General features: G+C 51.4%; 2 protein-coding genes across 3 annotated transcripts in view; one reads left to right on the top strand and one right to left on the bottom strand.

The window, feature by feature from the left end:
- LOC142012268 (uncharacterized) overlaps nucleotides 1-12712 on the bottom strand; it is a 46761-nt gene extending 34049 nt beyond the window's left edge. Inside the window, exon 1 of one of the 2 annotated variants that reach the window (XM_074992124.1) lies at nucleotides 12501-12712. The gene's annotated coding sequence lies outside the window, so the exon portion shown is untranslated. Of the gene's footprint in view, nucleotides 1-8167; nucleotides 8286-12500 lie in introns of those variants that run through there. The other variant, XM_074992126.1, reaches the window with a different exon arrangement.
- The window catches only part of LOC142012223 (dedicator of cytokinesis protein 2-like), a 454965-nt gene that overhangs the window by 200662 nt on the left and 229055 nt on the right, over nucleotides 1-25248 (top strand). The window lies entirely within an intron of this gene.

Raw genomic sequence — 25248 nt, 5'->3', positions numbered from 1 at the left:
AACCCCTACATGAGCTGCTGTGGCTGTGCTGGAGGGAGGATGAGGTTCTACAGGATGTGCAGGATGCCAACATTGTAACCTTGTATAAGAACAAAGGAGACAGAAGTGACTGCAACAATTACCGTGGAGTCTCCCTCCTAAGTATCACTGGTAAATTGTTCGCTCATGTCATCCTTGGCAGACTCCAACATCTCGCTGAGAGGGTGTATCCTGAATCCCAGTGCAGATTCCATGCCAAGAGATCTACCATTGACATGATCTTCTCCCTGAGGTAGCCTGCAGGAGAAATGCAGGGAGCAGAGGAAGCCACTCTGTCGCCTTCATCGACCTGACCAAGGCTTTCGACTCAGTCAGTAGGGATGGACTGTTTAAATTGCTCCACAAGATAGGCTGTCCACCATGGCTACTCAAGATGATCCAGTCATTCCACGAAGACACAAGAGGAACCATCCAATATAACGGCACATCATCGGATGCCTTCAGCATCAGGAGTGGCATCAAACAAAGATGTGTCTTTGTCCCGACATTGTTCGGGATCTTTTTCGCACTCCTCCTGGAGCCTTTGGATCCTCAACAGAGGGCATCTTTTTGCACACAAGATCTGACGGGAAACTGTTTAATCTTGCAAGGCTGAAGGCTAAGTCTAAGGTGCGGGAAGTGCTCATTAGAGACGTGCTGTTCGCAGACGACGCTGCTGTAGTGACACACGCAGAAGGCAGCTTCAAAAACTGCTGGATCAGTTCTCCAAAGGATGCAAGGACTTCGGGCCTACCATCAGCCTAGAGAAGACAAATGTACTTGGTCAGGACATTGCTGAACCTCCATCAATCAGCATTGACAATTACATGCTAGAGGTCATCCCCAAGTTTACTTACCTTGGGTGCACCATCACCGATACCCTGTCGCTGGAGTCTGAGCTAAACAGGATTGGAAAAGCAGCCACAACTCTGTTCAGACTTAGCAAGAGAGTGTGGAACAACAACAAGCTGTACACTCACACCAAAATGCAAGTCTACAGAGCCCACATCCTCAGCACCCTCCTCTATGGCAGTGAATCTTGGACCTTGTATGCCCGCTAGGAAAAGAGGCTGAATGTCTTCCACTTGCGCTGCCTCAGGAGCATTCTTGGGATATCATGGAAGGACAGAGTGCCCAACAACGCCATCCTTGAGCAAGCTGGAATTCCAGCCATGCATACCCTCCTCAGGCAGCAGCGGCTCCGCTGGTTTTGCCACATCCACAGGATGAATGATGGAAGGATCCCAAAAGACATCCTGTACGGTGAGCTAGCCTCTGGTAAAAGACCTCCTGGATGCCCCCAATTGCGCTACAAAGATGTCTGTAAGAGGGACCTCAAGGAGGCAGACACTGACCCAGATAGTTGGGAAGAGCTGGCAGACAACCACAGCAGCTGGAAGCAGGAACTACACAAGAGCCTTCAGAAGGGCGAGATGAAGATCAGACAGCTGGCAGAGGAGAAGCGAGCCCGTAGAAAGGACAGCAAGGACCTGCCAGACACCCACTACATATGCAGCAGATGTAGCAAGGACTGTCACTCTCATGTGGGCCTCCACAGTCACAGTCAACGCTGCAAATGATGATCTTAAAAGGCGTTATGAAGGGCGCGATCCATAGTCTACACAGACTGAAGGATGCCTTGGTATCTCTAGAACTGTTTCAAGACAACATGTGCTTTGCAATAGATGTAGGCAGCTATTCTGGGATACCTTTGTATCCTGAAGTAGAGCCCACCATATAGACATAGCCCACATATAATTATAAACAGGGAATCACCAAGCAGCTGTGTTCCAAGGGCAGTCCCATAGTGATCAGTTCTTGGCTCCATGCTATTTAATATTTTTATCAATAAGCGGAAAGAAAAAAAACATCACTGATGAAGCGGGCAGATGACACAAAGACTGGTGGGGAGAGGTGAAGGGGAGCAATGAAGAGGGAGCACTATAAAGAGCAATGTAAGCTGGGCACAACCAAGCAGTATGTGGTAAATAAGGCCAAATGTGAAGTCGCACATCTAGGAACAAAGAACACAAGGCAGACTTTTGCATGATGGGCTATTCTACACTGGGAAGGTGTAACTCTAAAAATAATTTGGGGAAGTCAGGAAGATAATCAGTTAAACATAAGGTCCCAGTGTGGTGCTGTGGCCAAAAGTTAACACAATCCTTGGAAGCATGAACAGGGTAGTTATTTTCCCTCTGTGTTTGGCACTGGTGCAACCACTGCTGTGATAATGTGTCCCATTCTGGTGTTTTCAAAAACAACAAGAAGTCCTGCAGTACCTTGTAGACTAACGTATTTTGGAGCATAAGCTTTCGTGGGCAAAGACATTCATGCATCTGATGAAATGGGTCTTTGCCCATGATATGCTCCAAAATATCTGTTAGTCTATAAACTGCAAGACTTCTTGTTGTTCTGAAGGATACAGACTAACACGGTTACCTCTCTAGTTCTGGTGTTTGCAGTTCAAGAAGGGTATTGATAAATGGGTAAATCGGAGAAGGTGCAGAGAAGAGTCAGGAGAACTGGAAAGTGTGCCTTTCAGTGACTGAACACTTTATGTCAAGCTATGAGGCCCAACAAAAAGGAAGTTAAGGGATGATTTCATCACAGACTACAGGTACTACTTTGGGAACAGAAATTCAACAGTAGAGGTCTCTTCAGTCAAGCAGAGAAAAGGTCTAACATAGTCCAGTAGCTGGAGGTTGAAGCTGAATGAATTCAGATTGGAAATATAAGGTAAATGTTTAACAGTGGGGGTAATCAATCACTAGAACAATTTATCCAGGGTCTTAGTGGATTCTCCATCACTGGCTATTTTCGAATCAGTATGAGATGTGTTTATATAAAAGTGCTGTCCTAGTTCAAACAGTAACAAATTGAGGAAAGTCTTATGATCTGTACGAGGCAGGTCAAATTAGTTGTGATGAACACAGTGGTCCTCTTCTGGCCTTGTTATCTACGAATTGATGAACAAGGATGCTGCTGTCATGGAGACATAGATGGGACTCTTTGGTGGAGAGGGTCTAACACTGTGCCCTGCACCTCTGAAAAGGCAGACAGAATACAGTTCTCCATCACACAGACTTGGCATTTTCCTTCACAGATCCACCACCTAATTCCGTCATAGTGTCTGCAGTTCAGGAGATTGGAGAACTACAGCAAACCCATAAATTTATTCCTCAAGACTTCTGAAGCCAGGAAACTAGATTTATTGAAACTAGATTTAGGTCTCTGCAGATGAGGACAGTTAACTGTCAGGCTCTGCACATGACTTCTCCTGGGACAAAATCTTTCCTGGATCAATGATTTAGATAATAGCACACAGAGTATACTTGTAAAGTTTTTAGATGATACCAAGCTGGGAGGGTTTGCAAGTGCTTTGGAAGACAGGATTATAATTCAGAAAGATCTGGTCAAACTGGAGAAATGGTCTGAGGTGAACAGGATGAAATTCAATAAGGACAAATACAAAGTACTCCACTTCAGAATGCACAATCAGTTTCATACATGCAAAACAGGAAATGATTATCTAGGAAGAAGTACTAAAAGGACTGATAACAGCAACAAAGGGTCCTGTGGCACTTTATAGACTAACAGAAAAGTTTTGAGCATGAGCTTTTGTGAGCACAGACTCACGAGAGGCCATAGTGGGCCACAAAATAAATGCAAGTCAAAAGTCTGACACTTGGAAAAAAAACAAAACATTTTTGGATGTATTAAGAGGAGTGTATTGAACAAGACATGAGAAGTCATCCTTCTGCTCTACTCTGTACTGATTAGGCCTCAGCTGGAGCACTGTGTCCAGTTCTGGGCACCACATTTCAGGAAAGATGTGGACAAATTGGATAAGGTCCCAAGAAGAGCAACAAAAGTTATTAAAGGCATAGAAAACATGATCTATGCAGGAAGACTGAAAGAATCAGTTTTGTTTAGTATAGAAAAGAGATGACAGAACATAACAGATTTCACAAGGAGGAGGGAGAAAAATTATTTTCCTTAATCTCTGATGATAGGACAAGAAGCAATGGGCTTATATAGTAGCAAAGGTGATTTAGGTTGGGCATTAGGAAAAATGTCCTGTCAGGATGGTTAAGCACAGGAATAAATTACCTAGGGAGATTGTGGAATCTCCCTCACTGGAGATATTTGGGCAGACACCTGTCAAGGAGTATCTAAGACAGTTCTTGATCCTGCCATAAGTGCAAGGGACTTAATGACCTTTTGAGGTTCCTTCCAGATCTATTATTCTGTAATCTATGAATTCACCATGTCAGGACTTAGATTAAAAAAAAACACCAACACTCCACACCCCTTTTGGAGACTTTTATGGTTCACAGTATGCTATATCTATTTATCATCTATTATCCAGACTGATTAGCTAATTCTTCAGGCCAGTGATCATCTGTCATGGTTACATTGCCCTCCTGTCTTCCAACCCTATCTTTTGTAGCAGTACCAAGCTAGGAACCTTACCCTGATCATCCAACTACATAAGACTTGTGGAAACATACAGAAGCTCAATTATCTGCATAGCCCGCATTACTGCAGAATGGGAGACTGCAATAATCCTTTATAGTAGTTCTTTATAGTGGTAGTTTTTTAAAGTGCTTTTACACAAATGCTAGAAGTCTGTCTAATAAGATGGGTGAATTAGAGTACCTTATATCAAAGGAGGAGATTGACATAATAGGCACCACAGAAACCTGGTGGAATAAGGACAATCAGTGGGACACTATCATACCAGGATATAAAATATATCGGAAGGACAGAATGAGTCGAGCGGGTGGCGGAGTGGTACTGTATGTGAAAGATAATATAGAATCAAATGAAATAAAAATCCTAAATGAATCAAAATGTTCAACAGAATCACTATGGATAGCAATTCCTTCCTCTGATGGGAATATAGCGCTAGGGATATATTATCGACCACCTGATCAGGACAGTGATAGTGATGCTGAAATGCTAAGGGAGATTAGAGAAGCTATCAAAATAAAAAACTCACTAATAATGGGGGATTTCAATTATCCCCATATTGACTGGGTACATGTCACCTCAGGAAGGGATTCAGACAGAAAATTTCTTGATGCCTTAAATGACTGCTTCTTGGAGCAGCTGGTACAGGAACTCACAAGGGCAGAGGCAATTCTTGATTTAGTACTGAATGGAACACAGGATCTGGTCCAACAGGTAACTATTACAGGACCGCTTGGAAATAGTGACCATAACATAATAACATTTAATATTCCTGTGTTGGGAAGAACACCGGAACAGTCCAACACTCTGGTATTTAATTTCAAAAAGGGGAATTACACAAAAATGAGGAGGTTAGTTAAGCAGAAATTAAAAGGTAGAGTAACTGGAGTAAAATCCCTGCAAGCTGCGTGGAAACTTTTCTAAGATACCATATTAGAGGCCCAACTTAAATGTATACCCCAAATTAAAAAACACAGTAAGAGACCTAAACAAGAGCCACCATGGCTTAACAACCATGTAAAAGAGGCAGTGAGAGATAAAAAGGCATCTTTTAAAAAGTGGAAGTCAAATCCTAGTGATCAAAATAGAAAGGAACATAAACACTGCCAAATTAAATGTAAAAATGTAATAAGAAAAGCCAAAAAAGATTTTGAGGAACAGTTAGCCATAAATTCAAAAAACAATAGTAAGATGTTTTTTAAGTACATTAGAAGCAGGAAGCCTGCTAAAAGAGCAGTGGGGCCCCTGGACGATAGAGACATAAAAGGAGCAATCAAGGAAGATAATGCCATTGCAGAAAAACTAAATGATTTCTTTGTTTCAGTCTTCACGGCTGAGGATGTTAGAGAGATTCCTAAATCTGAGCCGTCCTTTATGGGTGACAAATCTGAGGAACTGTCCCAGACTGAAGTGTCATTAGAGGAGGTTTTGGAACTAATTCATAAGCTAAACAGTCACAAGTCTCCGGGACTGGATGGTATTCACCCAAGGGTTCTGAAAGAACTCAAATGTGAAATTGTGGAACTATTAACGGTGGTTTGTAACCTATCCTTTAAATCAGCTTCGGTACCCAATGATTGGAAAACAGCTAATATAACACCAATATTTAAAAAGGGCTCTAAAGGAGACCCTAGCAATTATAGACTGGTAAGTCTAACGTCAGTACCGGGCAAATTAGTAGAAACAATAGTAAAGAATAAAATTGTCAGACACGTAGAGGAACATGAATTGTTGAGCAAAAGTCAACATGGTTTCTGTAAAGGGAAGTCGTGTCTTACTAATGTATTAGAGTTCTCTGAAGGGGTTAACAAGCATGCGGACGGGGGGATCCAGTAGACGTAGTATACTTAGATTTCCAGAAACCCTTTGACACGGTCCCTCACCAAAGGCTCTTATGTAAATTAGGTGGTCATGGGATAGGAGGAAAGATCCTTTCATGGATTGGGAACTGGTTAAAAGACAGGAAAGAAAGGGTAGGAATAAATGGTAAATTTTCACAATGGAAGGGGGTAACTAGTGGCGTTCCCCAAGAGTCAGTCCTGGGACCAATCTTGTTCAACTTATTCGTCAATGATCTAGAGAAAGGGTAAGCAGTGAGGTGGCAAAGTTTGCAGATGACACCAAACTGTTCAGGATAGTCAAAACCAAAGCAGACTGTGATGAACTTCAAAAAGATCTCAGCAAACTGAGTGACTGGGCAGCAAAATGGCAAATGAAATTTAATGTGGGTAAGTGTAAGGTAACGCACATTGGGAAAAATAACCCCAATTATACATACAATATGAGGGGGGCAAATTTAGCTACAACAGATCAGGAAAGGGATCTTGGAATTATAGTGGAAACATCCACGCAGTGTGCAGCAGCAGTCAGTAAAGCAAATAGGATGTTAGGAATAATTAAAAAAGGGATAGAAAATAAGACAAAGAATATCTTACTTCCCCTATATAAAAGTATGGTACGCCCACATCTTGAGTACTGCATGCAGATGTGGTCTCCTCACCTCAAAAAAGATATATTGGCGTTTAGAAAAGGTTCAGAAAAGGGCAACTAAAATGATTAAGGGTTTGGAACGGGTGCTATATGAGGAGAGACTGGGACTTTTCAGTCTAGAAAAGAGGAGACTGAGGGGTGATATGATAGAGGTATATAAAATCATGAATGGTGTGGAGAAAGTCAATACAGAAAAGTTATTTACTTGTTCCCATAATATAAGAACTAGAGGACACCAAATGAAATTAATGGGTAGCAGGTTCAAAACTAATAACAGAAAGTTTTTCTTCACACAGCGCACAGTCAACCTGTGGAACTCCTTACCAGAGGACGCTGTGAAGGCCAGGACTCTAACAGAGTTTAAAAAAGAGCTCCATAAAAATTTGGAGGTTAGGTCCATAGATGGCTATTAGCAAGGGGTAAGGTATGGTGCCTGCCCTTTTGTTGAAGGCGGGAGATGGATGGCAGGAGACAAATCGCTTGATCATTGTCTTTGGTTCACCTCCTGTGGGGCACCAGGCATTGGCTACTGTCAGCAGACAGGATACTGGGCTAGATGGACCTTTGGTCTGACCCAGTATGGCCATTCTTATGTTCTTATGTTTATGTATTTATCCTCACAATACCCTTGTGAAATTGGGACATACTAGTGTCTCCATTTTATAGATGGGGAACTGAGGTACAGAGAGGCTGACCAGTTCTCCAAAGGGCACAGACGAAGAATGACACGTAAGTGGGTTGGAACTGGGAGCAATTTGGAGGCCAAGGCTTTTATTCCTCACATCAGTGAGGAAGTAGTTCAGACTGGGAACAGTTCTGTTCCTGGGCGCACAAACTACAGCCACTGTCAAGAGGGAACTCTTCAGCCTTCGATGTCTTCCCCAGATGTCAAAGAGCAGCTCAGTAGGGGAAATGGGATTTAATGGTGTACCCTACCCTGGTGGCTGTCTCCCAGACTGAAGGGGCAGAGTCCAGCACAAGTGCTCCCCCAATGACTTGGGAAACAACCTCAGACAGACCTAGCCACCTGAGAGATCATCACTGACAACAGCTCTGTTCCAGGGAAAGAAAGAACAGACTCTGGGAGTGATCCAGTGTTCCACCTTAGCCTGGAGCAAGGCAGTTCTGCAGATGCACCCTCCCATGCTTCCAATTTCCAGAGCATGAATCAAGAAAATTTTACAGGCTGTGGCTTATGGGTTGTTGTGAGCCATCAAATGGATTTGTCGGTACTGGTATTCACATCTTCCAGACAGCAGTCCTTCCAGCCCTCCTTGCCTGGATCTCCTCTTCCAGAAACAGGGTCACATTGCCCAGCCAGAGCCCAAATCTGTACAACTGGGGGGAGTGCCTGGTGGGCAAAGCAAGAAAGGGGGCTGCCTTGGGCCTCGTGCCTTCAGGACCCTAAGCTCCGACTATAGCATCCACTGCCCACCAGCAGGGCCCCGCTGGTCTAGCTCTCTGGGAGTGGGCGTGCAGCTCAACATGCAGCCGACCTTATCAACACATCATGGACTGTCCACACACAGCAAACCGCGGCAGCAGACTGGAAACCGTTCTGTTCCTGGGCACTTTGCAGAGTAGCAGCTCCGGCACGTCTCTGCTGCAATGACAGAAAAGAGTCTAGGCCAGCTATGTGAGGTGACCTCAGACACAGTCCAAATGAATTTGGCAGCCATATGCACTTACCACATTCCTCCTGCTCCTGGATCATGGGGTTACATACTTTCTAGAGGAGCAGCCCATGCTTTCTGACCACAACGCACTGTCCCTGAAGGTGCCATTCCTCAGTCATCACTTCAGCATGGGTCATCTGGGAGCCCCAGGACTGAGTGGCTGATCCTCCCCGGTAAGGATAAGGTGACTCTCTGCTGACAGCACAATTCCTGACCCTCAGGTGAATCTCACCTCACAATCAATCCCTCATTTTACCTGTGCGCTTCCCAGGAAAGTCGGGTTACACTGCTTAGATATGAAAAGAGCTTGTCGCTATTTTCCAAGACAGGAGTAATTCCCCTAGAACAGTTAACAGAGAGGAAGCCGTGCTAGTCTATAAACTATCAAAACAAAAACCAGTGAAGTAGCACTTTAAAGACTAGCAAAATGGTTTATTAGGTGAGTTTTCGTGGGACAGACCCACTTCTTCAGACCATAGCCAGACCAGACCAGACCAGACCAGACCAGACACAATATTTAAGGCACAGAGAACCAAAAACAGTAAGCAAGGAGGGCAAATCAGAAAAAGATAATCAAGGTGAGCAAATCAGAGAGTGGAGGGGTGGGGGAAAAGGTCAAGAATTAGATTGAGCCAAGTATGCAGAGAAGCCCCTATAGTGACTCAGAAAGTTCCCATCACGATTTAAACCACGTGTTAATGTGCCGAATTTGAATATAAAAGCCAGCTCGGCTGTTTCCCTTTCCAAAACGGTGCGATAATTCCTTTTCAGTAACACACATACCTTTAGGTCATGGACAGAACGCCCCATTCCATCAAAATGTTGACTAACTGGTTTGTGGATCTGGAGTGTTTTGATGTCTGTTTTGTGCCCATTGACCCATTTGTGACCATTTGTGACCAATGGGCACAAAACAGACATCAAAACACTCCAGATCCACAAACCAGTTAGTCAACATTTTGATGGAATGGGGCGTTCTGTCCATGACCTAAAGGTATGTGTGTTACTGAAAAGGAATTATCGCACCGTTTTGGAAAGGGAAACAGCCGAGCTGGCTTTTATATTCAAATTCGGCACATTAACACGTGGTTTAAATCGTGATGGGAACTTTCTGAGTCACTATAGGGGCTTCTCTGCATACTTGGCTCAATCTAATTCTTGACCTTTTCCCCCACCCCTCCACTCTCTGATTTGCTCACCTTGATTATCTTTTTCTGATTTGCCCTCCTTGCTTACTGTTTTTGGTTCTCTGTGCCTTAAATATTGTGTCTGGTCTGGTCTGGTCTGGTCTGGTCTGGCTATGGTCTGAAGAAGTGGGTCTGTCCCACGAAAACTCACCTAATAAACCATTTTGCTAGTCTTTAAAGTGCTACTTCACTGCTTTTTGTTCCCCTAGAACAATGTTTCACACATCCAGTCCAGGGAGCAGTGCCAGCAAGGAAGGCAGCAGGCTGGTGCCTGGCATCAGAAAGGTTCAGAAACACTGCGCTAGATTATTTGTGGCCTATGGTTATTGCCACGGTGCAAATCCTGAACAATTACAATAATCTGTGAGGAAGGTGACTTCTCCATTGAAACCTGTTATAACCTTGGAGGTGTACGTGACAGATTGAGAACATGTCCTACCAGAGCTAAAGCATGCCTCAAAAAGAGCTGTCTCTGAGTTGTGTCTGGTGACTCCTTAGGATTCATCTCCGTAGTATGAAATGCAATTCAGGGGAACAGTATCATGGTTCCCCTCAGATGCGCTGCATGGGGTCATGCTAGCGAGAGGGAACCTCTGCTAGCAGTCCTTGAAGGCAAAGGGAGGTTACCTGGGGTCACCGTGGCTCTCTAGGGTGGCTTGCTCCCACTTGCTGGGAACATGGCATTCAGACTGCAGAAGGTGCCAAGAGGAACTCCATCTTGGCCTGGAGCATTTGGTACCTGGAAAGCAGGTGTGCAGCCCCAAGAGGGGGCTCCTGCTTTGGCACCAGCATGCTGTTTCCTGGCTGGTAACACTCACAAGATGAGCACAGTTCTTGCTGTCTGGCTTCTTTTGAGTGGTTAGGCCTGCAGTTCACAACCTGTTTACCCTCAGTCACTCATATGCCCCCGACCCAAAAAGGGAAGAAAACAGCAACATCAGATTCTCTCTTTCCTCGGGATCTGGACAGTCCCTGCTGTTAGCATCCCAGTGTCACCACCTGAGAGCCTTTCCTGAGGACTCCCCACATCTGGCACATTCTGTCATGTAGGACATGGACAGTAGCGAGGTCTCTGGAAAGCAAGCACCTCAGACACTGCTGTGCCTGCTCTGTTCCTAGCAGCCAAACATCAGGCACAAACACCCCACCCAGAACACTGCTGGAAGTACCCACTAGCAGAAATGGTGTTAGACCCTGGACCAGTAACTCACCATGGGGCACTAAAATACAGCTCAGAAAGTGGCAGGACCAGGATGGGATAGAAGCACACAAGGGTCTCAGCTGATGGACACGTCTCTTAACGAAGGGCAAGAAAAAGGCAGGCAGCTGCTCTCTGAACTGTCATGCTCTCCCTGGACCTACTCCACGTTAGTTACTGAGCACAGGCAGAATCTGAAACAGGCTGAGACAGTGAGAAAGGGCAGCCTGAGCAGCCAGGGGCTGAGCAGGGATCTTTGGTCTTCCCAATAGCAATATGTACTAGCCAAGAGAAGCTGGGGCAGATTTATTTCTCTCTGGCACCCAGCTCCTCCTGCCATGGGCCACATCTCGACACCATGAACTTGCCCCAAGGAAGGAAGGGGCAGGCATCAGGTCTATTTCACAGAACCTGGTATCTCCTGGCTGTTTTCTTGATACAGTGACAGGGCAAAGCCAGGGAGTTGCAGCACCCGCCAAAGGGGGCAGGGAGGACTGAGCTAGTGTTATCCGCATAGGCCAGACTGAAAATGGCAGTGTCAGGCAGCCTCCCTCCTCCACCCCTTCCGACCAGCACATGGCCCTCTGGAGGAGGGATGTGCAGAGGGGTGTCAAGTTGGCAAGGGCTGAAGAAGCTCCCAGCAGGTTCCCCCTGTGGAAACTTATATGCTGTTGCTCGGTCAGCCAAAGTGCAGGGGAGGGCAAGAAGCCCCCTCGCCCCCCGGGAAGTGCTGGGAGCACCACTAATGAAACACTAGAGGTCAATGGGAGGGAGCCAACTCTCCCCCAGTGCCTGGGAGAGGGTGGGATGCTACAACTCGAGGCTCCAAGACCAAACGAGGCACTCAGCAAACTTCTCACCCAACCACACCCCTGCAGCTCCAATGACCCTCACTCACCAGCTGTGTGTGTCCACCTCGGCCACCAATGATTCCCTCAACACTGCACACCTGCCTGTGGTCCCCCACCCGCTCCATGCACCACCCACCATGGCCCCAAAGGGAATCAATACATTGGGCTTGACACTGGGCAGGAGCTGCTCCATGACTGCCGCTTACCAGGCAGTGCAGAGCCAGTGCCCATCACGGGACAAAGCCAGGCACCAGGTACCACTAACCTTGATACAAGAGACCTGGGGCTCAGAAGCTTTCTGGTGCCTGCCCCTAGGACACCTCACTACCAGGCTCCCCATGCCCAGCAGCCCTAATGCTCTCTGCCCCCCACCCTATTTCCCTCCTTCCCCCTGCCAGTCTCCCCATATCCCCAGCTCCCAGCGGCCCCTGCCCTGTAAGCCAGCGCTCGGGTTCCCACAGTGCCCAGGCCCTGGGGGCCCTACTCCCCATGTGCTCCTCCTGGAGTCCCAGGCCTCGACCTCGCGCTGCCCGCGGGGTCCCGCGCCCCCAGCGCCCCACACACCTGTCCCTGCTCCCCCCTCCCGTCCGCCCCGGCCCCTCACCTGGCCCCTCGGGGGAGCGGGCGGCCGTGCCCAGGCGCCGCGGCAGGCTCGGGGACGGGCAGCGGCAGCTCCAGGGTCGCTTGCCGGCTGCGCTGGCGGCTGGGCCGGAGCCGGGAGGCCCGTCGCTGCCAAGCGAGGTACCGCCAGCCGGGCGGGGGCCGCGGGGCCGGGAGCGCCCGGGCGGCTGGACACACACGTGCGGGGAGCGGCGAGCCCGGCTCGGAGCAGGGGCGGGGCGAGCCCAGCCCAGCCCGCGGAGGTGGCGAGGGGCTGCGGGGGCGGAGCGGACGCGGCAGGCGAGCCCGGGCTGGCGGGGGAGCTGGGGGCGGGCGGCGGCGGAGGAGGGGTGAGGGGCTGAGCCCCGGGCTGGGAGATGGCGGTCACGGGGTGCTGGGCGGTAGGGTCTCCTGTGCGGGTGTGGGGCCGAAGCAGGGCCCAGCTCCCAAGGGGCGCGTTGGAGCTGCAGTGGTAGAGCAGGACCGGGGAGCTGCGGAGAATCCCTGGCAGTGGCAATCTGGGTCGTGTTAGTACCGCACAAAGATGAGGATGGCTTGGTCCGGGGCGTGAGCACGTGGCTGGTCAAAGCTCCCAGCACTAATGACCCTGTGAAAGCAGGGAGGTGGAACCAGACCCTGTCCCCTAAGCTACAGACTAACACACAGGAGACTTACTTGACTTAAACCCTTATACTTGGAGTGGCGCCTCGGTTATCTACAAATATCTTCCACTTCACTCTGTCTCCAGACAAAACTTCTAGCTGACTCCAGGAGTAGCCCAGTTGTTGTCCTTCAGTGTCAGTAGAGCGTCTCCATGTTGTCCGAAGTCTTTCTTTTTTGTGTGTGTGTTTTTCGTACTTTAGTGGGTTCCCAGGAGAGCGTGACATGCTTGGCTGGAGGTTGGTTTTCTGAGGCATGGCCTGGCCAGCCCCACTTTGTTCTCTTGATTTGAATGTCCAGTGGTTCTTGTCCTGCTCTGTTCCAAAGCTGCTCCTCTGGGACAGTCTTGCCATTTGATGTGAAGGATGTACCTCAGGTGCCTGTTTATGCATGTTTGTAGCTTTTGATCTGGAGAGTTTTTAGGTAGCCAGGTCTCACATCCGTACAAGAGCGTACTCTTCACATCTGTGCTGCAGATTCTGTAGTTTCGTCTTTGGAGATATTATTCATGAACTCCATCTGAGACGGAGAGTCTTGAATGTGGCCATTGCTTTCCCTATCCTGGCACTGAAATCCTTGTCTGTTCCTCTGTCTCTGCCCATAATATTCCCCAATATGTGAACTGCTCCAACATTTTCCAGGTCGTCCCCTCCCAGTATGATTGTGTTGTTGTTGGACTGGGTGATCCTGATTGTCTTGGTCCCCCCTCCCCACATTTTTTTTCACCCTTGGTCCAGTCATTGAAGCAGTTTTGTCTGGGGTTGTCACCTTTTCTTTCATGCTTTCATGTCAGTGTGACAGGAGGGTGACATCATCAGCAAAAACAATGTCCTCTAGCTGTTTGAAACGTGTCCACTGAATGCCCCCTTGATGGCCATCTGTTGTTCTGCTCATAATCCAGTCCATTGTGATCAAGAACAGGAAGAGTGACAATAGGCACCCTTGTCACACTCGACAGTATGCTGAAGGATTCTGTCAAGACACACAGAAGTCAGGCACAGATTGTTCCCGCACAGAGTTAGTATCTTTTAGAACAAACTCTGAAGGGCAGGGCGGATTCTCTCTCTTCTTGCTGTTTGAAAGAAGGATTGGAGGCCTTTCTGGAAGGTGCTGTAATATGATGAGGCATTCTGGGCACAGCTGAGAGAACCAACCCAGGGTGTTTTGCTTACAACCAGGCCACTTACATCACAGGCTGTAATTTCCTTCTCACTAAGGCAAACTTAACCAGCCACAAAAGTACCTCTGCCAGCCCCACTGGCCAGCCAGTAGCTATACAAACAAACCCATAGATTCTTTAGCTGCTCCTAAAACCCAAACCAGCAACCCAGCCTCCTTACTCAGGTGAGAGGTTGTTAAAACCTATTTCACCAAATCCACACAGATTCTGCCAGGACCCAGAGGGTACAGCCACAGCCCCAGGTCAATATATACTTAGATCTTATCAAAAACAGCATGCTGTGGCAGTCCTTTAGAATCTAATATCTAAAGATTTATTAAGAAAGAAAAAAAGAAAGAAAGAAAGAAAGAAAGAAAAGAGAACAGGGTGAAAGAGAAAAAATTGTTAAAGTGTTACTTTACATAATTGCAACTATTGATTCAGGCCAGGGTGTTATATGCTGATTCTTGACAGTCTCTGAAAGCACACCCCAGTTCACATACGCTCAGTTCATGAAGTCTGGGGACTGGAGACAAAATGATGATTTTTAGGGTCCTCTTTATACCCTTGTCCATGTGGAGAGAAATTCCTTTTTTCTTCTATAGGCCATGCAGGGCCACCTGAGCAGGTGGGCTGCTGTGGCATGTTGCCATTGGTTGCAGAGTTTGCAAGCAAGCCCCAGTCCCTTTACATAGTATGTGGAATCAACATCTGGGTCTTTTTTGTTTAGTCCATCATCCTGACTGGGAAGGTGACCACAACTCCTATTGTGTAACCGTAGCTCTTAAACATTTCTAATACAGCTATAGAGCCAATATTGATAACTTCACAAACATGGCACAGACACACAAGTAACATAAACAGTTTCAGAACATTACCAGCTTTTGTTAAACACCTCACTTGGGCCACCTGGCACAAGGTTTGGTGCCAATTACATATAGTGGTGACAGAAATGACTTCCATATTTCATTTAAAAATTTAGTAATGTCATAGGTGCGCTAGCCAAATACAGTTTAGTTGAATCAGGTCAGAGGTAAGTAGCCCAGTTCTTTGGTCTGTATTTACAGTGGAGGTCCCATCTGGCCTTCAATGTGATCAACGGCTGAGCAGTGGGGTATGTGAGATGCTGGCTGTGTGCATGCAGCAGGCGAGGGTCTGGGGAAGGTTAGGGAAATATGGGTGTGGCCCTGGAGAGGAGACCTACCGTAGCTGGGTGTTAAGGGGGCCACTGGAGTCCCAGCTGGGTGGTTCTTGTGTGTGGTGAAGGTGTCTCCTACCTCAAAGTCCAGTCAGAATAACCCTACCAAGGAGATCTGGCACCTATAGGCTGGGACAGTGTCCGCCGCACAGCCAGAGTGCTCCTGGCTATGGAAGTTTGAACCAGAACTTGATGCTGTGCGTAGCACAGAGTGGCATACAGTGCCCTGCTCACAGCTGCTCTGCTTACAGCCCACATATGTATTAGACTCAAATATCACATGTCCTTCACAAGCACTGAAATACGCCTCATCCCATGTTTCTGTCTGTGGATCCATCTTTCCTGCCAAGACTCCCAGCTGCCTCATTATCTGTCTGGCAGCTGTGGGGTGAGACCTTTGCACAGGATTGTGTCCATGGTGCTGGTGGCAGCATAGACACCAAGCACTTATGCTTCTCCTCTGGACAGCTCATTGCGAGATTTCCACAAGGGCAACACCCACTTCCCATCATTAAGGACACACAGTTTGCTTTGTTGTGTGTTGGCATGTTTATAACTTCTCCTGCTATCCCCCAAGCCCTGCAGTGGGGATTGTGAGCCACATCTTCTCTATGCTCTGCCTTTTGTACTCCTGACCCCCCTTGCTCCTGTCCCTTCTGATTGCTGCTCTTACTGGTTTTACAGTACAGCCAAGACACCAGGGCTCCATCCTGCTAGTGGTCATGCAGCCATCTAACAGTGGGACAGTCCACGTCCCAGGAGCCCATATGTGAGGTGGTCTGCAGGGACACAATGGACAAAGGGCAGAGCATGAGATGATCAGGGCTCCGTGTGGCTGTTCCCAGCTTCTGTGGGATGGTTTGAAGACCTGCCAGCAGAGGGAGCTGGACGGAAGCCAAGGAGGCAGAGTTACAGAGATTCGGGGCACTCGCCCTGCTTGCAAGAGCAGCAGGCAGAAAGAACAAAGGTGGGAATTGAGCTAAGTGCTGTCGCTCTGGCAGGGTGAAATTGAACTTGCAACAGTGGAGGCTGGGAGGTGATTGGGCAGTGGGATAGGCCATGAATGTGGAGAGGAGGGGTTTGTGTCTGGGGCACCATTTCATGTTTGGGTGGGGGCAGTGGGCCTGACAGCAAGGTGGGAGGAGGCCCACCTCTGCACCCCCACAGAAGGGCAGGGCTGATGGCAGTCAGCCTTCCCCCCTCCCAAGCTGGCATAGAGGCAGAGAAGCACAAAGCTGCTCCAGCCCCTGCGAACTGTTCCACATGGAGCAGTTCACAGGGACCAGGAGAGATTAGCTGCCCTCAAAGGGATGGTCTGTGGGCAGTTTCCCCACTTCACCCCTTCTGTCATGTTCATGTCTGGGCTCCCCCTTTCCCTCTGGTGTGAATGCATGTGGCTGGGCTCCCCGCTCCTCTACTATGTGTGTGTGGCTGGACTGGGCCTCTCTTCTTTCCTCTGGGGAATGTGTACGTGGCTGGGCTCCCCCTTCCTTCTAGGGGTGCATGCATGTGTGCCTGCTTTAAAAGTATCTCCTTTCATCACAGATGGGTGCAGTGCCATGGTGGCACACCTCTGAACATACATGCATGACCTCAGTATTGCTGCACAAGGCAAAATTCAGTCCGCTCCTGGATGAAAAATCTTAGTGGGTACTGTACCCCACACACCGACCCCCTGCCTCCTGACCACCCCTCCACACTCCATCCCTCTGCCCTGAGCCCCCACACTCTACCCAGCACTTCAGTTTCTCACAGGCAGCAGTCCCCCGGCGCGGATAATAGGTTGTGATGGTACCCTACCTGTAAGAAATGTGTTGCTTTTGCTCCTGCTAGTTATGAATAAATACACAGGATTGGATGGAGTTTCCAATCCTAGCGTTTCTCTAAGGATTTAAGGTATAAACATCACCTCCATGACAGTCCTTAAAGCTATTCATGTTTGAGAGACTCTAGTACCATCAGAAATATTAAAAAGCAAACAGGAGCTAAGTTTACTTACTAGTTGGAAGAGAAGGATAGCACAGGAGACACACAGCTATAAAATGGCTGGCTGTTTAGAGCAAGGATTTGCTTCTGCATGGTAACCATATCAAAACTGTTCTGGGGAAAAGTCCTGAGAGTTCAAAAGTGCATTCAGTATCCTAATGAGAAATCAGCATTTGTATGTAACAGTCTGGGCCCTACCTAGGAATCTGACCCTGCCCATTGTAAATGAAAGAGTCTCTCAGACAAGTGCAAAGTGGAATGAAATGGAAGAATAGATGCCCACCTGGGGTATTGTCATTCCCCCCAAAATTGAAGAGTTGAAAAAAACAGGAAAGTTTAAGTGTAATTTAAGCACTGTTTGTAGTGTGACAGCATGTGGTTGCGTCTACATTACATTCCCCTTTTACAGGCGAATGCAAATGCAGCCAATATGAAATGCAAATGAGGCACTTATTTACCTATTGTGTGCCTCATTTGCATAATGGCAGCCACTTGCTGTTCCGGAAGTGCTGTTTTCAGAACAAAAACACGCAGTGTAGATGGGGTTCATTCACAAACAAATCCCATTTTTGAAAGACCCCTTCTTCCTGAAAAATATGAGGAAGAAGGGTGCTTTCAAAAGCGTTGCTTCCTTTTGAATCAACCCCATCTACACTGCTTGCTTTTTTTTCCCAAAAAACAGCACTTCTGGAACAGCAAGTGGCTGCTATTATGCAAATGAGGCACATGGCATGTAAATCAGCACCTCATTTGCATTCCCAATTCGCTGCATTTGCATTCCCCTTGCGAAAGGAGAATGTAGGGTAGACACAACCTGTGTGTTTCTTGACAGCAGGAGAGATCCCAGCAGGTGATCATTCGTTAGCTCTGTTGCTCTTACCGTGAAGCATTCCTAGGTGATAGAGCAAAAACTAGCCAGTGCAGGGAGAGAGAAGAGTGAAGCAGCTTTTCAGTCGGTGTGGCTGGGGGCACATGGAGCTGGGGGTGTGGAGGAGCCTCAGAGAAAGAGTAAAGCCAGAGATGCATAATTAAATAAAGTGTCCCACGTTCCTGACACTACTGGGTAGAGGTGAGGCAGGAGCCAATGTCCCACAGTGGCAGGGTTCAGGGAGGGTGGCACCTCCTATACCCCCTTGCCCTGCCCCCAGATGACACCGCTGCGTGTGTCTGGTGCAGTGCTGGGAGGAGAAGAGCCTGGGTAGGAGGAACTGCATCTGAGCTTTGAGGCAGGTCATGGATCTGTGCAGGGCAGGCTGCCTTTGCTGTCTAGGTTGGAGAGAAGACCATCTTCCTCATACCCTCTGTCCCTCCTCTCTGCCCCTGAAAGCTGCCTTCCCATCACCAGGAATCCTGAGCCCTTCTGCACATTTATTTCTTGTAATATCCACTGGCTGGAAACACCCACAATCACTGCACTTGTTGCTACCTGTGCAGTTTGATTTCAGGCAGCTACAACAAGGTCACTGCTGGGTGGTGGGACTGTGACATCACTGGTAACTCAGCCAGCAATCCCACCAGGAGGCAGCTCATCTGCATGCTACAATCCTGCTCGGGAGAGTTGCTCTGAAAAGTCTAAAATCCCTGTAGGCCATGTGATTGAGTCATGCTGCTTGGTGGACTGGCGTTGGAAGGAGATCCATTGCTCGTGTGCGCACAGCTCCTCCATTCCCCAGCTGAGCTATTTCCATATGTATGATAGTCTCTGCCTGCTTCCCTGCCCAACAGGGTAATTTAAATGTAAATATAGTCTCACTCACATGAGGTGAGTTCACCTGAATCTAATTCCAGCAGCTGTATAGACGCTGTAAATGAAGTCCTCAATTGAAACTTTAAAGGGCGCGATCCATAGTCTATACAGACTGAAGGATGCCCGAAAAAAATTCCAGCAGCTGCTAGAACAGACCTTTGCACATGACTGAACCAATTTGATCAAATCCCTGCATAGATCAGCTGCTTTTGAAACGTCCATCCTGTCACACTGCTGCCAAACCAAACTTTCCAGGCAACCTCCAGTCTCATCCTGCTCTGCGGAGTGCTCCTCCTAGAAGCGCTGAGCTGCTTGCAGTGGGCTCATTGGTGGAAAGGGAGAGGGATGTTCTCTGCTTGTTAACACTATGGCATTTGGCTTTCTTTCCTCAAGGATGCCTGGGAGGGCTGCTCCTTGGGCATTTCCATTCTGAGTCACAGGCCAAGTCAATCTATCTCCATTCATTGCTGACCAGCGATAATACTGTCAGGTCTCTCGTGCACCTGCAGGCAGGGAGGCTAAACGAGAATGCAATGGTTGCAGATGGCTGATTTTTCATATGGCACATTTCCAGTCTCCCCTGTGTCACGTGCTCACTGCCTGAGTCAGAACTGCCTCTTGCCATGCACACTGTGTGTTATCTGCATCCAGAGCAAAGCCATGGGCGTGGGCTAAGTGCTGCCTGGGCTGGAGCCAACAGATTGTGTGTATTCATTTCAAACTTTGCAGGCAAGTCATGCCTGTTAGTCCTGAAGGAATGTAGATCACTAGGAGCAGCTAATGACACACGTGCTCTGCAGCTTTCCCTAGCAAGGCCCTGCAGTGTCTTTGTGAAGGTGAGGCTGACACAGCTGTCAGCCAGGTAGGGACATAGCTCCTGGCTTGCCATGGGTGCTCTTTCACTTTTATGCTAATAGAACTGATGTTTATTCATTTACTTGTAACCCTTCTGTTAATGCCAGATGCCTGCCAGAAGGGCCGGGTTCAACTCTTGTGGGGTTTTCCTATCAAGGATACAATCAACCAGCTTGAGCCCCCACCCAGTGGCCTGGGACAATTTCACCCCCGTGCTGGGTGCCTGTAAGGCGATTCTCCCCCGCCTCGCAAGCACAGAGTCTGAGATAGAAATGGCTTGTTTAATGACCGTAACCTACCCCAAGGTTACAGCGACAGATGCAGTATATCTCAGCACAGAAGAGACAAAACCCCTTTTACCCAGATACCATCCCCATATGCAGTAGAACCCAGTCTCTTGCTGGGGCTCTTGGCCCTTTTCCACACACACACAGTTACAGGGTGTACCCTCTGCGGTGCAGTCCCAAACTCAAAGCCCACAGATACATCACCAGGGCAATACTAGCTGTCCACTTGTCTGTAGCCTCCCCTTGCTGTCACCAGCCGTCTGCCAGTCGCCGTCGGCCGCCGCCGCCGCTCCTACCGGCCGCCTGCCGGTCGCCGTCGTCTACCACCGCCGCTCCTACCGGCCGCCCGCTGGTCCTGCTGTTGTCCGCCGGTCCTAACCCCACTGCTTGGGATTGCCCTAAGGCAGAACCCAGTGATTTCAGCTCTGTGTGGCCTCAGCTGCCACTCTGTGATTTCAGCTCTTGGTATCGCTAGTGTGGAGTTTCACAAACACCCTAGTATCCAGCTCTATCTTTTAACAGGTGGGGAGGGTTAGTCAAGCCAGGCTTATAGCTATATGGCCAAGGCACAGGCAGGGCCAAGGCACTCAGCAAGCTGGCTCAACCAGTACCCTCCCCTTGCTCTCTCACAATGCTTTAAACCAGGGAGCCCTGTGTAATCAATGTCTTACACAGCTAAGGCGACTGCCCTGTCCCCCACAACAACCCAGAGCATTGGTGAGATCTCACAACTCCCACCTTAAATGTCAGCTTAAATTGTGATTTTACAACTACATGTTTACAATAGACCAAATCTCATGGCTGACTTGCTACCCATTAGGCTTTGCCTGAAAAGGTATCACACATGCACACCTTTTGCATTCTCATGCAGATGACCTCTGGGAGACACATTCCTCCCAGCCTTTAGCAGCGCCGCGTTCTCCTGCTCCCCATTCCCCACACTACCAAAGACAGGGGAACTGCTGCTGCCCCCCACTTGAGCAGCCCACCTCCTCATCCAGCAGCTGCTGCATCCTCACCCCCCAGGAAAGGTAAGGGGCTTCTTAAAGCGGCGGTTGGGCCCCCTCCACAGGCCTCCTCCTGTGGAGTGGCCTGGGAGGGGTGAGTTTGGGCAGAGCCCTTCCTTTCCACCGGGGCTCCAGAGGGGTGGCTGCATAGCCAGGGGTGGGGTGTTAGGGTGTGCCCCTGGCCCACCCCTGCAGCCACCCCCCCTTACTGCCCCCCCCACCCACACCCAGCCGCCGCTGGGGGCCCCTCCTCCACCTAGGCCCCCTTCTAACCAACTGCCCCTTCCTTCTCCCCCTGGTTTCTTGAAGGCTCTGCAGCAGCTGCTGTGGGTGCCCCCCCCCCCTCAGGCGCACGTGGCCCCCCCTTCCCCCAAGTTGGCTGTGCCCACCCCCCCTTTTTTTTTTCACTTCACCCAAGCACCTGAGGCCCCCACACGCATAAACTTTAATCCCCCACATCCCAGTGCAGAAAAGGAGCCATTTTACCATCTTGTGCTGGGAGCAGCGGCCATCTTAGGTCTCACCTTCCCCTGACCTCACTGCCCTTGCTCTGCCCTTCCCCCACCTGACTGGGTCCTCAGCCCGGCTGGTGGGGGAGGGGCAGCCACGCCTCCACCCTTCCTTCCCCTCCACTCTCCTCCCCTCCCCCGCTCTCTCTTAAAGGCCCCCACGCCCTACAAACTTCCCCCATCTTACAAACCCACCACCATGACCCCCACACCCGCCGGAGGGTCATCCAGTGACCCCCTCCTCCCCTCGTCTTCCACTGTCACCCCTCCCACCCCAGAAACGGCGGCCCACTCATCCAGGGCCGCCCAAGACTCTGCCGCCATGTCGGCTGAGGGCGCGGGCACAGGCTCCGGGGCTCCCACCACCTCCGCCACGGCGTCCTCCAGCAACCTGGCCCCGAACCCCCCCCCCCCCCCCCAAAAGGGCAGGAAGTGCCAGGGGAAAAGAAAGGGCAAGAGCCCCGCCCGGAGGGCTAAACCCCCCGTGGCAGGGACTCTCCCCCCGGCTGCCCAAGCACTCGCCGCAGCCTCCCCTTCTCCCTCTCCCCCTGCTCCCTCCACCACCCCTGGGGGCCCCGACATCTCGGCCCCCAGGTCGTACGCCCAGGCGGCCGCCGCCCCGCACCCTGCTCCTTCCGCCTCCGCCAGGACTACCATCCCCGACGGTCGCGGCCCCTTCCCCGCGCTCACCAGGAGGCACGGGGTCCGCTGCCTCCTGGTGGCTGCCTCGCCCCACGTGGAAACCTACGTGGGGGTGTTGGCACGGGGGGTGGGGTCCGCGGCCATGGTGGCGGCCTCCCGGATGTTCGGGAAGATCGTCTTCTTCCTGGCTTCGGAGGCCACCGCCCAGGAGGCGGTGGAGAGGGGCCTGGCGGTTGGGGGCGTGCACGTGCCCCTGGAGCCGCTGGAAGACCTGGGCGTGCGGGTGGTGTTCTCGTCCGTCCCGCCCTTCCTTCCCAATGCCGCCCTTCTGCCTTTCCTCACCGCCCTGGGCCAGCCTTTGACGGTCCTGAGTCCCCTCCCGCTAGGCTGCAAAGACCCCGCCCTCCGGCACGTGCTCTCATTCTGCCGGCAGGCCCGAGTCCAGCTGCCGCCGGCGGCAGCACAGGGCGGGGCGGCCCAGGAGGGGACTATACTGGTGCCCTATCAAGGGGCCCAGTACCGGGTCTTCTACACCCTGGGGGAGGCCCGGTGCTTTGGGTGCCGGGTGGCGGGGCATGTCCGGAGGGATTGCCCCCTGGCCCGGCACGAAGAAGAGGAGCCCGGGACCTCCTCCGACCCGGGGGGTGTCAGCCACGAGACCGGCGGTGCCCCAACCGCGACAGGCCCTGGGACCACCCCTCCTCTTTTAGGCCCGGACGGATCCATCGCCGCTCGGGCATCGGAGGGCGCCCAGCAGCATGGTGCTGGGAGAGAAGAAGCGGGCGCCGGCGCCCGAGCGGGCACAAAAGCCGGGCCCGTGGAGGAGAGGGAGGCAGGGCCGGCGGCAGGACCAAAAGAGGGCCCACCCCAGGGCGGGTCGCCCCTCTCCCTCGCCGCCCCACCCCCCTCCTCCCTCCCCCACTCCTTGTCGGCCCTATCCCCTGGCCCCTCCTCCTCTACTGCCCAGCCTGCCTCCTCGGAGGGCTGGGTATTGGTGGGGGGAAAAGGAAAAAAGGGGGTGCGCGCGTCCGGCACCCCACCCCGCCAGAGGACGGGGTGGAGGTGCCGCGCAAGGCACCCAAGAGATCCGCCAGCCCCGCTCCACCCGCCGAACCACCGGCTACCAACCATCTGCCGGGGGCGACGGAGGTTGCCGTCGCGGCGGCCGAGGAGATTAACACCCCCTCGGCCCTGGAGCCAGAGCCAAAAGAGGCCGAGACGACCCTTCCTGCGCCCGTGCCCTCCTCCGACACCCCTCCGGCCGCTACCCAGGCGGCTGTAACGGAGCGCCCGGAGGAGGTGGCTCCCGGCCTCGCCCTCCTCTCGCAGGAGGTCGAGGCCCTGGGCCTCACCCCGGTGGCCCTGGATATGGAGGGCCTGCTATTGGAGGCCTGTGGGCCGCCCATGGACTCTCCCCCACCCCTCCCACCCTCCCCCTCTCCTCCTACCAGCGATACCCTGACTGCCACCTCCATCTGCCCTGAGCTGTCCCAAGGGGCAACCCCTCCCTCAACTAGGGACGACCCCCCGGTGGAGGTCGGCCAGCCCCCGGATGCCCCAGGGGAATCAGGACTCCCCTTGCACCCTTCCTTCATCCCTGGAACCAAAAACCCCGACACCCTCCCCCACGACCTGCCGGCGCCTCCCGCTGAGAGTGCCGGCACGTCATCCTCTACCCTGCCATTGCCTGAGGAAGCCCCCCTTCTGGAGACCCCGTTGGCCCGTATTTCCGCCCTTGCTCCCACCTTGGCCTCACTGCTTGCCACCCCCGCCATACCCCTTCCCGGCCAATGCCCTGCTCCAGAACCCTCAATCCCCCCCACTCTAAACCCTCCCCTTCCTCCCCTCCCCCCACCCCCTCCTTTCCTTCCCCCCCACGACCCCTCCCTTCCCCCACCGATCTCTACCCCCTCTTCCCCAATCCCTCCTCCTCTTTTCTACCCCTGCCCAGTCACACCTGCCCCCGAGGTCGTAACTCCTCAGGAGGCCCCTCTTGCACTGCCCTCTCCCAGCACTTCCGGGGCTGCTCTCCCTCCGCCGCCCCCATCCCTCCCAAACTCAGGCCCCAGTCCCTACCCCAACCTCTTCTCTGGCCGAGGGGCCCAAAAGAACTCGAGGCCGATGGGTTCTCAAGACCCCGAGGCCTCGGCACCCCACGCACTGGCGGGTGAGATGCGCCAGTTCTTGGAGGACGTTCGCGGCTCCAAGAACAAGGTTACTCTCGCCCTCCAGCGCTGGGGAGACTTCCATTCTGCTTTAGAGTCCGCGAGGGCCCTTCTGAGGGAGGGCAAGGGGACCGGGAAGAGGGATGCCGCGATCTACCAACGGGCCCATGGCTTCCGCGATGCCCTCGTCACCTTTGGCGTGGCTCGCGGCTTGCTGCGTGGCCCCACGGGAACCGCCGGTGCTCCCTCTGGCGAGGATCCTCCCCAGCCCTCCAAATGGCGCCATTCATCTTTGCCACACTAAACTTCAGGGCTGCGGGTCGGGTCTCCGCAGGTGCCGAGTGCTCTCCTTCCTCCGAGAGGGGGGGTACTTGGTCACCTTTCTACAGGAGACCCACACTACTCCGGCCGCCAAAGCCAAGTGGCGGCTGGAGTGGGGAGACGGGGTCCACTTTAGTCATCTCTCGGCCCAGCGGGCCGGGGTAGCGACCCTGTTCTCCCCAGACCTGCAGCCCGAGGTGCTGGGGAGCGTTGAGG

Source organism: Carettochelys insculpta, chromosome 4 (assembly GCF_033958435.1).
Source record: "Carettochelys insculpta isolate YL-2023 chromosome 4, ASM3395843v1, whole genome shotgun sequence".
Lineage (NCBI taxonomy): Eukaryota > Metazoa > Chordata > Testudines > Carettochelyidae > Carettochelys > Carettochelys insculpta.
Note: the sequence above shows the minus strand (reverse complement) of the source record. Positions and strands in the feature narration are given on the sequence as shown.